The 14177-nt window shown below is 38.8% G+C and overlaps 1 protein-coding gene across 3 annotated transcripts in view; it reads left to right on the top strand.

The window, feature by feature from the left end:
• COL4A2 (collagen type IV alpha 2 chain) overlaps window positions 1-14177 on the top strand; it is a 233660-nt gene that overhangs the window by 27169 nt on the left and 192314 nt on the right. The window lies entirely within an intron of this gene.

The raw sequence follows: 14177 nt of genomic DNA, 5'->3' as shown, positions 1-14177 counted from the left end.
AGAAGTATGACGTGTTAACATTGCACTATATACAGGTGCCCATCTCTGAAATATTTTCAAGGGAAATTATCTAAATAAACTTGTGAAGCATTGGGGGCTGCAATACATGCTTGCATTTGTTCTAATGAAGGGACGGTTTCTTTTTAATATGAATTTGTTGTTATAAATTTATGTCAGGCTCCTCAACATGATATCTGGGTTTTTTACAGAACTGTACAAGTCCAGCATGTAGTTTAACTGATATTGATGTCTGGCTCCCTTCTTCTTCCAATATGTGAGAAAAAAAGATTTATGAGGATGATGACATTGTTAAATGTTGCTATTGTCCTCAAGGAGATAGGGTTTGTAGTCATTCTAATATATTGAGAAAGGGAAATCATGGAGCCACCAGAAAAAAATTCCCTCTTGCTGTCAGCTTGTTCTGTTTTTTGGCTAAGAATCCCATTGTCCCTCAGGAGGACGAGCATTACCTAACGTTACTGTAGGTTCCTGAGGTGGCTTGAACATAGCTCATATATTACATTGAAGATTACAGCCATAGCCTTCAGTTTATTTCAGTGATGAACAAGTTGTCTCCTAAATGATGTTCACATCATCCTTATAATATTTAGTAGATACACAGTCACTATCTGAACCAGGTGGTTGTTATTTCTCAAGGAATAATGCATTTCAAGTAGACAAGCAGAGGTGTAACAAGTCATCTGAGTGCCTTGGGCAGCTGTGAAGCAACTTCCAGCTGTCACTGTACCACCCTGAAAGTTTTGGACTACATGGCTCCAGTAGCAGCTGCGATTTTTTCACCCTTCTTCCCCCTCTCACCCAAGTGGTACCTGGGGCTACTGCCTCAGTAACCCCACCATGGTTATACTACTGTAGTCAATAGAAGTTACATCTTCATGCCAAGTCTGTATCTGCAAGCATGAAGCATAGTGTCCTGACCAGCCATTAATGGAAGATGGTCTATCTGGCATTTGTTTATATTTAGGGATTCAATTTCTGCAATGAGGACTCTGCCTGAAGTTGTTACCTGCTTAAATGACTAAAGGGAAAACCTTCTTAAATTAGGAAGATGATGATAATTCAACTAATTTTGCTAGTTCTTCCAAATATTTCTCTCTTGTCTATAATACTCAGTTTTCTAGATTGGGGTTCTCAATTCCTGGGCCGTGGTGGGTTGGCTGCCAGTCCGCAGCATAGTCGGCCGCTGGACTGGAAGTGGCTGCAGACCAGCAAACTACAGCCCCCCAGATCCAAGCGGAGAGGCTGCAGCTACTTCTTCAGGGCCTGTGGCAGTGCAGGGTTTGCGCCCCCGCCGCCCAGTGGGTGGGGGTATCCTTACCTGTCTTCTGGCCAGAAATTCTGACTGTGGTCTTCTGTGACTGCTGGGCTGTGGCCACTTCTGGGCTGCGGTTTGCTGGGCCACAGCATAAAAAGTTTGGGAACCCCTGTTCTAGATTACAAGCTCCAGTCTATTTATTAAAAACATGTGAACAATTGTTTTGAATCCAAATATCTATGCTCCATGGCACCGGTTATTTTCTTGCTTAACTATGCTGTAAATATTAACTGTGTTGAAATGGCCACATCTGGTATCAAATTTTAAGTGGAATTTTTACTAAGAAATTCTGCTCTGAAATGTGTTTGACCATATGCCTCTCCTCCACCCTACCCCCAATTAATGGACATTTAGGGCATTCAAGTTTTTAAGGTAGCTTTTTAATTTCTTCTTACAGCCCTGATAACAAAACATGTATTGAAATCAGTGGAAAGGCTCCCATGTATTTAGACAGGCTTAAGGTCAGGCACTACATGAAAAGGGAAGCAAGTGGTAGCATAGACTGGATTTAACATTCAAGGTAACAATTAATGAGAACTCAGCATGAGTGTGTTGACAAAGTGGTTTTATGTTAATGGTTATAGGAGTTGGAATTTCATGACAGCCAAAAAGATTTATAACCTCAGATAACCCTGAGTGACTTAAGGTCACCTCCAAAATGGGAGTTAGATGCCTAAATGCCTTTTTGGAGATGACGCTTGACATATACATACATTCTCTTTTTCAGATTGTTATGTATTATTTTTTCAAGTTCAGGTTCAAGTTCCACTCAGAGTTACTTTTGCTGTTACTAGGTTTGTTTTTCCCCAGAAGCATTTAAAATCAAGATTGTGGCATTCTGAACTGCAGATACAAGGCAGATATTACCTTTTAGGACCAGATACTACTCCATCTTTTAGGCACCTAAGTGCAATGCCATTCCACTTTGTGCAAGTCCCTAAACAACAGTTTAAATCTGGCTACCTTTAACTTCCTGCAATTAGACACTGTTTACCATTTCAGCTAGGCTGAGAAGCCCTTTGCTAGGAAATTTCTGACTTTCTCTTTGATAAACTAAATAGTTTGAGTCTCTCGCTGTTAGAAATGCTGACTTCTGCCTTATATCCTTTCACAGCATCTGATGAAGTAAGTTTGCATTTGCAAACACTTATGCTATACATAGCTCTGATTTAGTTATTCTGTAAGATGCAAATCTACCTGCCTTCTTCCTGACTTCAGACAGCACAGCTAACTACTTGTTCTTGTCCCTTAACCACTTTTGGGGCTCTTTTCTGAAGTCCCTCCAGTTTATCAGCATTGTTCTTCAAGTGTGAGCACCAGAACTGGGAACAGTAGTCTCTTAGCATAATTCTGGAGTCTAAAAGGAGGTGCTGCATAATACCCCTTCTCTTCAATATTCCCCTGTATATGCATCCAAGGGTCACATTAATCCCTGTAGTCAGTGTCATGCTTGGAGCTCACAGTCAACTTAACTATTTGGGGATGATAGATTTCAGAATCACTGTGTCCCTCAACTTTAAATGTGGCCAACGGTCTTTGTTCCTAGATTTATACCCTTACATTTCACTGTAAAAAAATGCATATTGTTTGCCTGTGCCCGCTTAGTAAGCAATTAGAAAGCTCTATAGCATTGTCCTGTTGTCTTCATTATTTCCTACCTTTAGGAACATCCTTTAGTCATTTGCAAACATTATCAGGGATTGTTTTATTTTCTTCCACTAATTAAATTGTAAAACAGCATAGGACCAAGACCTAATCAATGTAGGTTACCCCAAAAATCTCCTGCCTGATTATGATTCCCCATTTGCCATTACCTTTTGAGACCTATTCAGTTAGCCAGTTTTTAATCTGTTTAATGTGAATACCACATTGATTTTGTAGCAGTCTAGTTTCTTAATCAAAATGTCATGTAGTACCAGGCCATATCCTTATAGAAACCTATTAGATCTATGATATTTTCTCTTTCAACCTTTGCAGGATTGCATCCTAACTGTTGCAGGTCCTTGTGTAACTCTGCAAGTGGATATGGCAATTTTAGAACATGAATATTCTACTGGTTCAGGATAGGATAACCCTTTCCCCCCGTACACACAAAAGCTAAAGACTAAACTCTCTCCACTGTGCTCTTGGTAGTCTACTTGCACAGATGTAGCTGAGTAGAATATTACTCTGCATATGTGCATGTCTCCGTACAAAGACATCAGAAGCATTCCTGCCTTCTGGATAATTACAAATTGCTTCCTTTTTGTCATCCACCCATGATGCCATCTAATTTTATGTTCTTTGGCCCACTGTGTGTTAGCCTCATTAACCCTACTTGATTTCCTCTTCCAACGTTTATGATTCTCAGGTGAAAAAATATTTCCTGACACCTGTCTAGATTTTTTTTCTTTAATTTCTACCTTAGCATCCTCTCTCATTATATAGACTAGGCTGAAAACATGAGTCTTAAATGTAATATACTCCATTTAAATCTTATTTAGTGCCTTTAAAAAAAAAGTGATGATGATTTAAAATGGTGCAGCCAGCGTGCTAAGTTATTTTCTTTTAAGCCCCTTTCTGCATGCTTGTCATTCATCCTGTTTTCAAAAGTGCTGTACTATATTAATAATAAATGCATAAAGCTCCATGAATGGCAGGGTCTGGCTGACACTTTAAATACACAGGAGTGTAAAATTCAAAGTTATCCTCCCCATATCAACTAGTTCATTTGTATAACCCTAGCATTGTTCATTTAATTAATTCCTTAATTGACTTGTGCAATAAAGCCAAGAAATAGTTATTGGGGGAACCCTTACTTAATCTCCCTTGACATTCTTAAAATTAAAATTCAGCCATCAATGTAATTTTATTGCAAACAGTAGCCAATCCTAAACCCAAATCCAACCTAAATGGCCAAGATGATCGTTGTCTAAATTCATGAGGATTGGAAATGGAGGGATTTTAATCCCAGGTCACAAAATAGAACCTTTCTCTGTTTTTTTCCATCTGGAGTAAAGTCACTTCTGTATTCAATTCCATGAGAGCAGCTCCACTAGACCTGCCATCTAGTGCCTCATTACTTCTACATGTGCTGTGCAAGGGCCCTAGAGTGGCCTCAAATCATACAATCGTTGAATCACAGAAAGTTAGGGTTGGAATGGACTTCAGGAGGTCATCTAGTCCAACCTCCTCCTCAAAGCAGGACCATCCCCAACTAGATCATCCCAGCCAAAGCTTTGTCTAGCCAGGTTTTGAAAACCCCCAATGGTGGAGCTTCCACCACCTCTTTGGATAATCTGTTCCAGTGCTTTACTACCTTTCTAGTGAGAAAACTCTTCCTAATATCTAACCTAAACTTCCCTTGCTGCAACTTGAGACCATTCCTCCTTGTTCTATCTAGCTCCATCCTCCTTCAAACCCTGCTTCAGTTAGTTGAAGACTGCTAGTAAGTCTTCTCTGAGTCTCCTCTTCTCTAGACTAAATAAACCCAGTTCCCCCAGTCTTTTGGGGCTAAAAAATGAAACATTAGTGATTTTCGTTCTCTGTAATTGTGAATAATTACCTGTTGGGTCCATGAGGACTACTAGCACCAGGAAGGACTAGGCTTTAATGCAGTATTCACATTTATTGTAGCACAATTAAGTCTTTAGATGTATGCACATTCATATCAGGTTCTTTATACATTCTCCATATACGTCCCAGAAATCATTGTACTCTGCAAGATTTGTGAATGCCCAACAGATAAGCTACTTGATCTGTGTGTGTGTTATTCTGAGCAGCTTCTTCCCCACTAATCTGAATTTTCCTGGTCTTTTCTTGACATCATTTACTGTTTACTTCCTGATATGGACTTTACATTATGAAGAGATACACTCATGTTGTGGTACTTCTCATACAAGACAAGGAAGTATTATATCCAATAAAAGACACCACCTCCAGGAATTCTTGCCCCTTGCAATTTAAACCAGGGTGTCTATAAGGGAAACACTGGAGAGAGACACAGGATTACATTTTTGCCTTAATGTTGTTTTTGTTACAGTAAAATGAAGCAATGATGCAAATATAAATCATATGCATAGAAAACTGAAGATATGAAACTGCTGCTAACATTATTATAACTTCCATATAAGTTATAATATTTATAAGTTACCAGCATTAATCATGTTCAAGGATAAAGAAGCTTTGAGGCAGAAGTATTTTCTTCTTTAAATAAAAATTGTTTAGGATTGTCAAAATCACATTTGCATCAATTTGTTGGTAATGCCTTCAAAATATCACTAGCTAGTGAATGCTAGTATGTTTTTGTTCCTTTGGAAATGGGTTGGTTTTATCAAATGTTTACACATATGTATCCGCACTATGAAATCTACAACATAAGAACAAACTTACAAACTGCTCTATTACAACAAATACTTAAACTATTTATTGTGAGATCCTCCCTTTAGGCAGTGACCCTGTTAACTCGGGAAAAATACCTGCCAGAAAGTAGGAATTTTTTGCTCAGGGCAAGATGAATGGATTAGATGAACTAAACGATTTCCCCAAATACACATTTCTTTGTTATGTAGAATATGATTCCTGTAAGGAAAGGTGAACCCTGCTGTAGACCTCCCAGACCTTGGAGGTCTCCTCTTAGGGAAAGTAATTTTTTCTTAGTCTGTAAAAGGGTAGCACACTAATTCCAAACTTCCTCTTCCAAAAAATAATCTTTTGACACGCAGTTACTGGAAATGTTGTTACAGCATCAAAAATAAAAATTTAACATGACATGCATCCTGGTGCCCAGTCCCCCTGGAAGCAACCTTAAGAAACAAAAGGAAGCCCTTTTTCACAGAAATATATTACCTAGTAGTTACCCTAAAATAACAGAAATACCTGGAAACTCAGTTACAGAACCTAATACCATACATATGACTATTAAATGCATGTAGCATTTCAAATACTTTGAAGTCAGAGCAGGCATGCAGTTCTAATAGAGTACACTTATTTTTAAGCATGTAAGGAATGCATATGCATGCCTTGGACCTCCCTGTCCATATGCATGCCTTGCATCCCTGTTTGTGAGAGCTGTTGATCCAGGAGTTTCTCTGTCAGTTGAAAAATGTAACGTAAAGGTATTCTCCAGCTGAAAATCTTGTAACCACTTATCATGACAGAAAGTGTCATCTCATCTAGTGTGATTCTTTTACTACAAGTATTTCTCCTTCTTTCTATTAAAGACAGAGCCCATGATTTTCCAAAGTGCTTTTAAGGACCCTGGTAGACAAGGTTCTTAGGTACCCTAGGTTATGGGTGACCTGCCTGAGCTCTTTTAAAGGCGCCTGTTTTTCAAAAAGTGTTGAGTACTCCCCCACTTAGTTGCATCCTTTTAAAAGCATCTAATAACTAAGCCTCCCAAAATAATAAAACATTTTGGAAAATTTTGGCCAGTGTGTATTTAATGTAGATGTGAGCCTTTACCTCCAGAAACATGAAAAATCTCCAGTCACTCTTATCACTAAGAATTTTAGTTCATAATTTTTATGAGGAGCATGGTTTTAGCATTTACCTATTTGGTTTTTCAGTCATGTTTCTGAATAGATAATATCTTCTGCTTTTTAAAATGAACCTCTAAGGCAGGATTGACAAAGGTATGGCCTATGGGCCAGTTCTAGCCCACAGAGTTGTCCCATCTGGCCCACCATGTGTCAGAAGTTGGGGAAGTGGTCTACCACAAAATTTGGGGCCTCTGGTTCTTACTGCACATGCCCATCAGTAGTAGAAGGGTGAGTGAGGGTTGTGCTGATGCAACCCCACTCTCCCTGTGGTCCACTTGGCTCTGTCACACTGGATCCCCTTGAATCTGTTGGATCACAGCCACTGGTCCCAGCCTGGGAGGAGCCCTGAAGTCTGGATCCATCTCAGGTTAATTTGACATCCCTGCTCTAGGGTTTCAGTCCACCACCAGTAAATGTTGATTACATCTTCATGTGGTTGGAAACTTCGACACACCCTGCCTCAGAGGAAGAGTCCTTGGCTTCTGTGTGAATGCATACTGCCTGGATGGAAGAGGGACTGCTCCTTCCTCTTCTTTCCCCAGAGGAGGTAAATTACCTCTCTGGTGCACAAGTCAAGGAGAGGTTGTTTGAGCACAGGATTAAACACTCTCAGTTTCAAAACAGTAGTGTAGCATTGCCTAAATATGGGCCCATGGCTTAGATACAACAGCCTGGATTTGGGTTATTAAGGTTGGGCAATGCGGAAATGTTTCACCACCAAAACTGTTCATGGGGGTAAGGTACAATACAGTTCATTATTTTAAACATAACAATATGACAGTTCCTTCCAAAGAAAGGTGCCAAAAAGATAAACAGAATAATTAGAGGGCAGCTGAGGAAAAATAATTAGCAGAAAAAGGAAGCAGGGTAAAGAGGAAAGGCAATAGGATTTTGCATACTTTTTTTCTTAGCTTTGTGAAAATAAATGGGAAAATGTAACCATATTCTGCTTCTCAGTGTCTCTCTGCCTTCCTCCTTTCTCCTTCTCTTCTTGCAATCCACGTTTGTCTCTTATTCAACTTTTCTTTATCTCAAAATTGCATAAGGGTAGCATCATCAGTGCTCATATTCTCTCCATAAAAGTTGGAGAACATGGCAACCACACACACACACACAAGTATATACTTCTGGGCACAAAGGGCAGTATACACTGTAACCTACAACCAGTTACCACTTATGACAATGCAAAAAATGAGTTTACAATGAGGCCCAGTTTTGCTTATGGTATAGCATAACTAGCTCCACAAAGTATATCCGTGCTATAGCCTGTGCAGAACTAATAGGCAGAGATCCTGGTTTTCCCTGATTTAAAAAAAAATCCCCAATTTTCAATTAAAAAAAGTAACCCCAAATCCACATTTTTCTGTGATTAAATGAAACACCACTAATAGATAGATAGATAGATAGATAGATAGATAGATAGATAGATAGATAGTGATGTTTCATTTAAATCATGGAAAAATGTGCATTTGGGGTTACTTTTTTAAGCCAAAAATTGGGGATTTTCTTAAATCAGAGAAAACCAGGATCCCTGCTAATAAGTAACTGTACATAACCATAAGAATCCACTTATATTTTGAAAAAGTATTGGAGTTAAAGAAATAGCCCATGGATTGAAATTGATATTAATGAGGCTTCTATGAAGCATTTATTTACAAAAACAAAAAAGAAAACGTTTGTTCAGATCACCCTTTTCCATGGGAGAATTAGAGTGAGGAAATAGCTACAAAATTCTTCTCATACTTCCTCTTAAATTCTCCTCCAAAACAGTGTTCCTCAGTCTAAAATAAACAGCTTCCTGACTTCATGGGTGTACACAAATCCCTGTCCATTCCCTCTTATTCTGTCCCTGTTCTCAGCCATTTGGCTCTATTAGAAGGTTTCAAAGCATAGAGATAAAACAGGTTGCTGTAGTTTCAATCTTTATTACTTTCTCTATGGATCATGCTCTGTCTCCATACATAGGTGAATGTATTTTTAAGGGCAAATAATTACTATCAGTTTGTCTAACATCTTGCATAACAGGCAGACCCTGGAATTTCACCCAATGGGTGCATCTACATGAAATGCTATAATGTACAGTAGCTTATTCTACTGTGCATTAACGCGTCACAGAAAAAAACTAAGCTAATGTGCTAATGCACAGTAAAATTAGTCTACTGCACATTAAGTGTCACAAAAAAACCTGTTTGCTTTTGCTTCTGTGCATTAGCACAGGCTAATACGCCTTTATGTAGTTCCTTATCTTACAGGTACTAAACTTAATATGCAGTAGAAAAGGCACGTTAAGGAATGTGTAGACATGCCCATTAATTACTCTATCTAACCCAACCATCTGTAGTCGTACTTAGAGCATTTCTTCTTAGCAATGTTTGATTTGGAAGTTCCACGTGATAGAGAATTTACTTTGGCAATATATTCCAATAGCCATTTCATCTCACCATTAAGGCCAGAGTATTCTTTTGACTTCAGCTTTCAACATTGAATGCCTTTTCTAACTAGATGAGATCCATCTATATTAAAGGCCCAAGAGAGTTAGTGGACTGACCTCAACCTTTCCTCATTACCCTCCAGATAGGCAAGAGGACATCTGCTTTTTCAAATATGGAAAAAAGATCAGCTCCCCTAGAAATTACCAAAAAAACATAGAGTTGCAAGTGCATCAGTGGATATCGAGTTAGAACTAGTTCTATGAGAAAGGCATATTCGAGAAGTCTTTGTGTTTCATCAACCAGTCTGTGCAGGCAGGATTTTTGTTTTGTTGTGGTTTTTTCCCCTCTTAAATTTTATTGAGAACACTGGAACACCGGTGCTCACAGCAGACACTTATCTTTCTTCATCACTAATAAAGACAGCTGGGTTCCTGATGTCACAAACACTGTTATTTATTTTCCCTATCAGGGCTCAGTCATCCATTTGACCAACTCTAGTTAAAAACATCTGTCAGACAGATTCCTTTGGAAAATTCCATGTACAACAAGCAGAGATAAGAGATAAGTTTAAAACTGCTTTGCATATTTTATATTCTAAGTCTTTTGCTTAAAGAACAGAGAAGCAATACACAGAGCTATTCTGCAAAACATTTAAATGAGTGTAATCTGAATATTAAGGGTGGGAATCACAATGTTTATTTTCTGGATGTCTGAAACTTCAAGGTTTTAGATTTTTCTAATTATTCGCTCCTCAAGTTTTCTCAATATCCACACAACAGAACAACTGTTATAGCCAGCCTCATTCCTTTATTTTCTTTTGGGCATGGGGGGGAAAGTTACACATAAGGAACTTTTTAATTAAAATATTTACTATGTCATCATGGCTATTGTGTTGAGTTGCTTATTTAGCATGGGTGTCCATACACATTTTCCAATGGTAAAACACTGAAGATAATAGAAACCTTAAACCTCCTCTACCAATCCAGTCTGAACCCATGTGCCAGAGATAGTTAGTGTTTGTGGCCTAATGCCTTGGGCTGCTTTCAGACTAAGTGTTGTGTGTGAGGGAATGTCATGTATCATTCCACATTCTCCAGACTCTACTATATTGTCTACCTCAATGCTATACATATTACAGCATTCTGTCAGACTGCTGTTCCTTTAGGAGCTATAATATTGAATCCTCAGGCTTTCATATTGTTAATTTGCAGTCCAAAACATAATACTGATGTAGGTCAGTGGTTTTTGACCTTTTCCATACCACAAACTATCCCATATCAAGATATGCTCTTGAAGGCATCCTTTACGTATGTAGCAATACTAGAAGGACAAGGTGTTTGTGATCCTATAGCCTGAAAACATTCTACAGCCCAAAAGTCCCAAGTTCAGAAAGTATGATCTAACTTCTTATATTTAAGGTCTTTTGGCTTTGCTTGTTTAAAGGGATGGCAAAAATAATATAATGTTAAAAACCCATAAGACTTGTGTGTTTATTTAAACTAATAGAGTAAAATTTGTAGAATAGCTTTCACTTGTTTGATCACACTACACTCTAATAGCACAGTTCTCTAACATGTAAAAGCCTGTTTAGTGGTACAGAACCACCATGAGATGCCGTTCACATTTGGACAGATCAAAGAGAGATGAGACTTGGTGGCTAGAAACAGGGGTGTTTTTTTTTCTTTACAAATAAGTAAATATGCATCTTTTGATCTATTCCTAGAAAGGAATGTGCTGCATCTACCACCGAAGGGTAATACTTTCTCTTATTTCTGGTAGAAGATGCTGCAGTCAACCGGAAAGGGAGAGAAAAGACTTTCAGCCAAAGTCAGGCATTAGAAAGATAATCCTTTGCGTAGAAGAGAATGCTGTAGTGTGTAATATCTCTCTGCACAAAAGATCTCTCTTACAACTTGCTTCGTGTGTATCTTCTGCTTTCCCATTGCCATAAAGTTCCCCACAACATCTGGGACACCCTCTGTTCTGTATAGGCCAAGAAGAGATGGGGTGCACTAAGCCTAAGACATTCTCTTATTTCCCCTCTACAGTGAAGAATTTCTCAAAACATGCAACAAGGATTGTGGGTAGGATTATACCCCCTATGACAAGAAAGTGTTGTGAGAAATCTATATTTGGTGTCTAGGACTTTTAATTTTTCTCAAAGGGAAGCTCCTTAAACACAATCAGACTGTAATCAAAATTTAATTTATTGCAATAAAAAGAAATATGATCTTAAATTCTTAATCGTATGTCATAATTAAACTACATGGCAGAACACATTGGCAAATAATCTCTCCCAAACTCCGTTGAAGTTCCTTCTGTTGTTCCAGATGGTCCTTCACAGATGGCATTGTTACAGTACCAGTACCTTCAGGATCCTCTTATATGTTAAAGATTATAGGAACAGTCTCTCTACTGCTTCTGGCCTGCAGACCTATCACTTCAACATGCAGTCATAGCAGATTTCCCAAATTAAGTGGATCTTAGGCCTCCCTTCCTAGGACAGAAGAACACAGACCAGTTAGAGCACATGTTAGGCACTTAGGTCATCTTTACACATGCTCTGGGGGCGGGGGAGGGGTGCTTTAACTAGAGTGTCTCTTGGGAGCTGCTCTAATTAAAGTGCCCACAGCATCTTGTGTATTCCTCTTTCTGCACTTCAAAATGGCAGTGGGCACACTTTAACTTAAGCTTGTTCAATGAGCTTTAGGTAAAGCACCCCTGCTATGATTTTGAAGTGTGAGGATGCTGAATACATGAGATGCTGAGGCTGCAGAAACATGCTAATTAGCCTGCTCCAGCAGACTCGATTAATTGAGCAATAGAATTACATACAGAGTTGACTTCCCTAAGCCCTATGAGTGAATCAAGCCCGAAAATTAGAACAAGGACACAATATTGCCCCATATCACTGATAAAAAGAGCTGTGTTCATATCACATATTAAGGTAGTTACTGGGATAAGCCAAGATAGCAAATGAGGAATAGTTAATGTTTTTAAAACTATAGGGAAAATGCAGAGAAGTAGAATGTGATAGATGAAGCTCAAATTTGGCTAGTGCCTCCTCACCCACAACTTTAACCAAAGTGGTTTATGTGGCTGGCTGCAGCTCCAAGGTGGAAGTTCAAGCCTTGTTCCAGAATTGTGCAAGAAGGCCATTCCAGTGGTCCCAGTGGCAAATGGTGATTTGGGTGGAGGAGGCAAAAGCAGCTGCACATGATGCTAGCTAGTTCCATCACTCCCTTGGATGCTGTTGATCACAGAACCTGATGTATCATAACCATGCACACACTTGATAGGCTGTTAGGCTTGGGTGGAGCTTTCAGCACAGTGCTTTGAGATGGCATTAGTTTGATACTGACTCAAATTAAAAATGTCAATTTGTTGTTGAATCACCATTTCCTGCAATAAGCTTAAGTGTTCCTTGCTCAGCTTGTGAAAACCATCATCCCATCTAAGTACCACCCTTGCTTAGGTCATAAGAGCTGCTAGGATCAGAGGACAAAGTGGCATGGAAAATGCCATCTGTTTTTCCCAGACTGTAATTATTTTTTTGGCATGTTTTGACTTGGAGAAATTGGAATTTGAGATAATTCCATGCAATATAACCTTTCACTACAAGCCCCAGCCTCTACTGAAAGGCTACAAATATATATAAGATGGAAAGAAATAATTTTCTAACAAGGAACTTTAAGGAAAGATTTTTTTTTTAAATTTTCCCCTTAAATGCTCAAAATGAATGAGGTGATGTTGTCAACAAGTCAAAATAAAGGAAAAAATATATGAAATCAAAATCATATGTGTAGTTTTATCATCTAAACATAAACTTGATTAATGATATAGCAGTGAGTTTTGAAAGTACCATATTTATTCAAATATAAGAAGACCCTGAATATAAAACAAACCCCCAATAATTAGATTCTATACAGGGAAAATTTATAAATTTGTTACAATTTTACAGGTATAGAATCTAATTATTGAAGGTTTGCCTTGAATTTGTCCCCCTCTCAATAGTACAGCAGGGAAAATAAATCTGGGAGTCAAGAAGCCTTTTTGCCCTTTACTTCTCCAATTTCTTCCCCCCTTTACTGTCAAAGCCTATGCTTCCTGAGGAAATGGAAGAAAGGAGCAAAATTTGCATGTAGGCAAATTACTACAGGTACCCATAGTCTTCTTTCATCCAGAACTGATGCATTTTGCCTTTTGTGAAACTGCTGCAAGTTTTAGCACAGATCTTCAATATACGCACTTTTAAGCACCACTTCAGCACCTACTTAAATATAGTATAAAACTATACATAATATTAGTCTGAAGCCAAAAAGGCTCATAATTTACTGTATAGATAATGGATTGGACCCCAGTGGAGTCAACAGGATTTCAGGGCATGGTGACCCCACAGCTCAGCACTTCTCAGTATTTGTGTATTCTCCAGATACTCCCTCTTCCCCCCCCCCCCACAAAGGATCCATGTGCTAATTAGCTTCCCACTCATGACTGGAACTGGGTGTTTTTGTCATGAGTCCTAGAATCCTCCAAAAATGTATATGCAGCTGAGGTGCAAGACAACCTGGTCTGGCTCCACCTCAGGGAAAGTGGGGTCACATGCAACACACTGAGGTGGAGAGGTGAGAGAGTGATTCATTTGCCAGATATGTTAGGCTGGTGAAGAAACAGGAATTGCTGGAAATGGTAAAGAAAGATGCAGCTTAGCTGTGGGAGTGAAGAAGTAAAAATGTATTCAATGTAGTGGCTCACCATGAGTTGAAAAAGAGTAGGCACTGAAGGGGCTATATGCAATGGGCACTAACATGTATTTTATTCAGATGGGCTGAACTAGTCTATCCTTGTGATAGGTCTCTGTGAACGTGTTGGGTAATATCTTCGTGTTCT

Source organism: Alligator mississippiensis, chromosome 1 (assembly GCF_030867095.1).
Source record: "Alligator mississippiensis isolate rAllMis1 chromosome 1, rAllMis1, whole genome shotgun sequence".
NCBI lineage: Eukaryota > Metazoa > Chordata > Crocodylia > Alligatoridae > Alligator > Alligator mississippiensis.
Note: the sequence above shows the minus strand (reverse complement) of the source record. Positions and strands in the feature narration are given on the sequence as shown.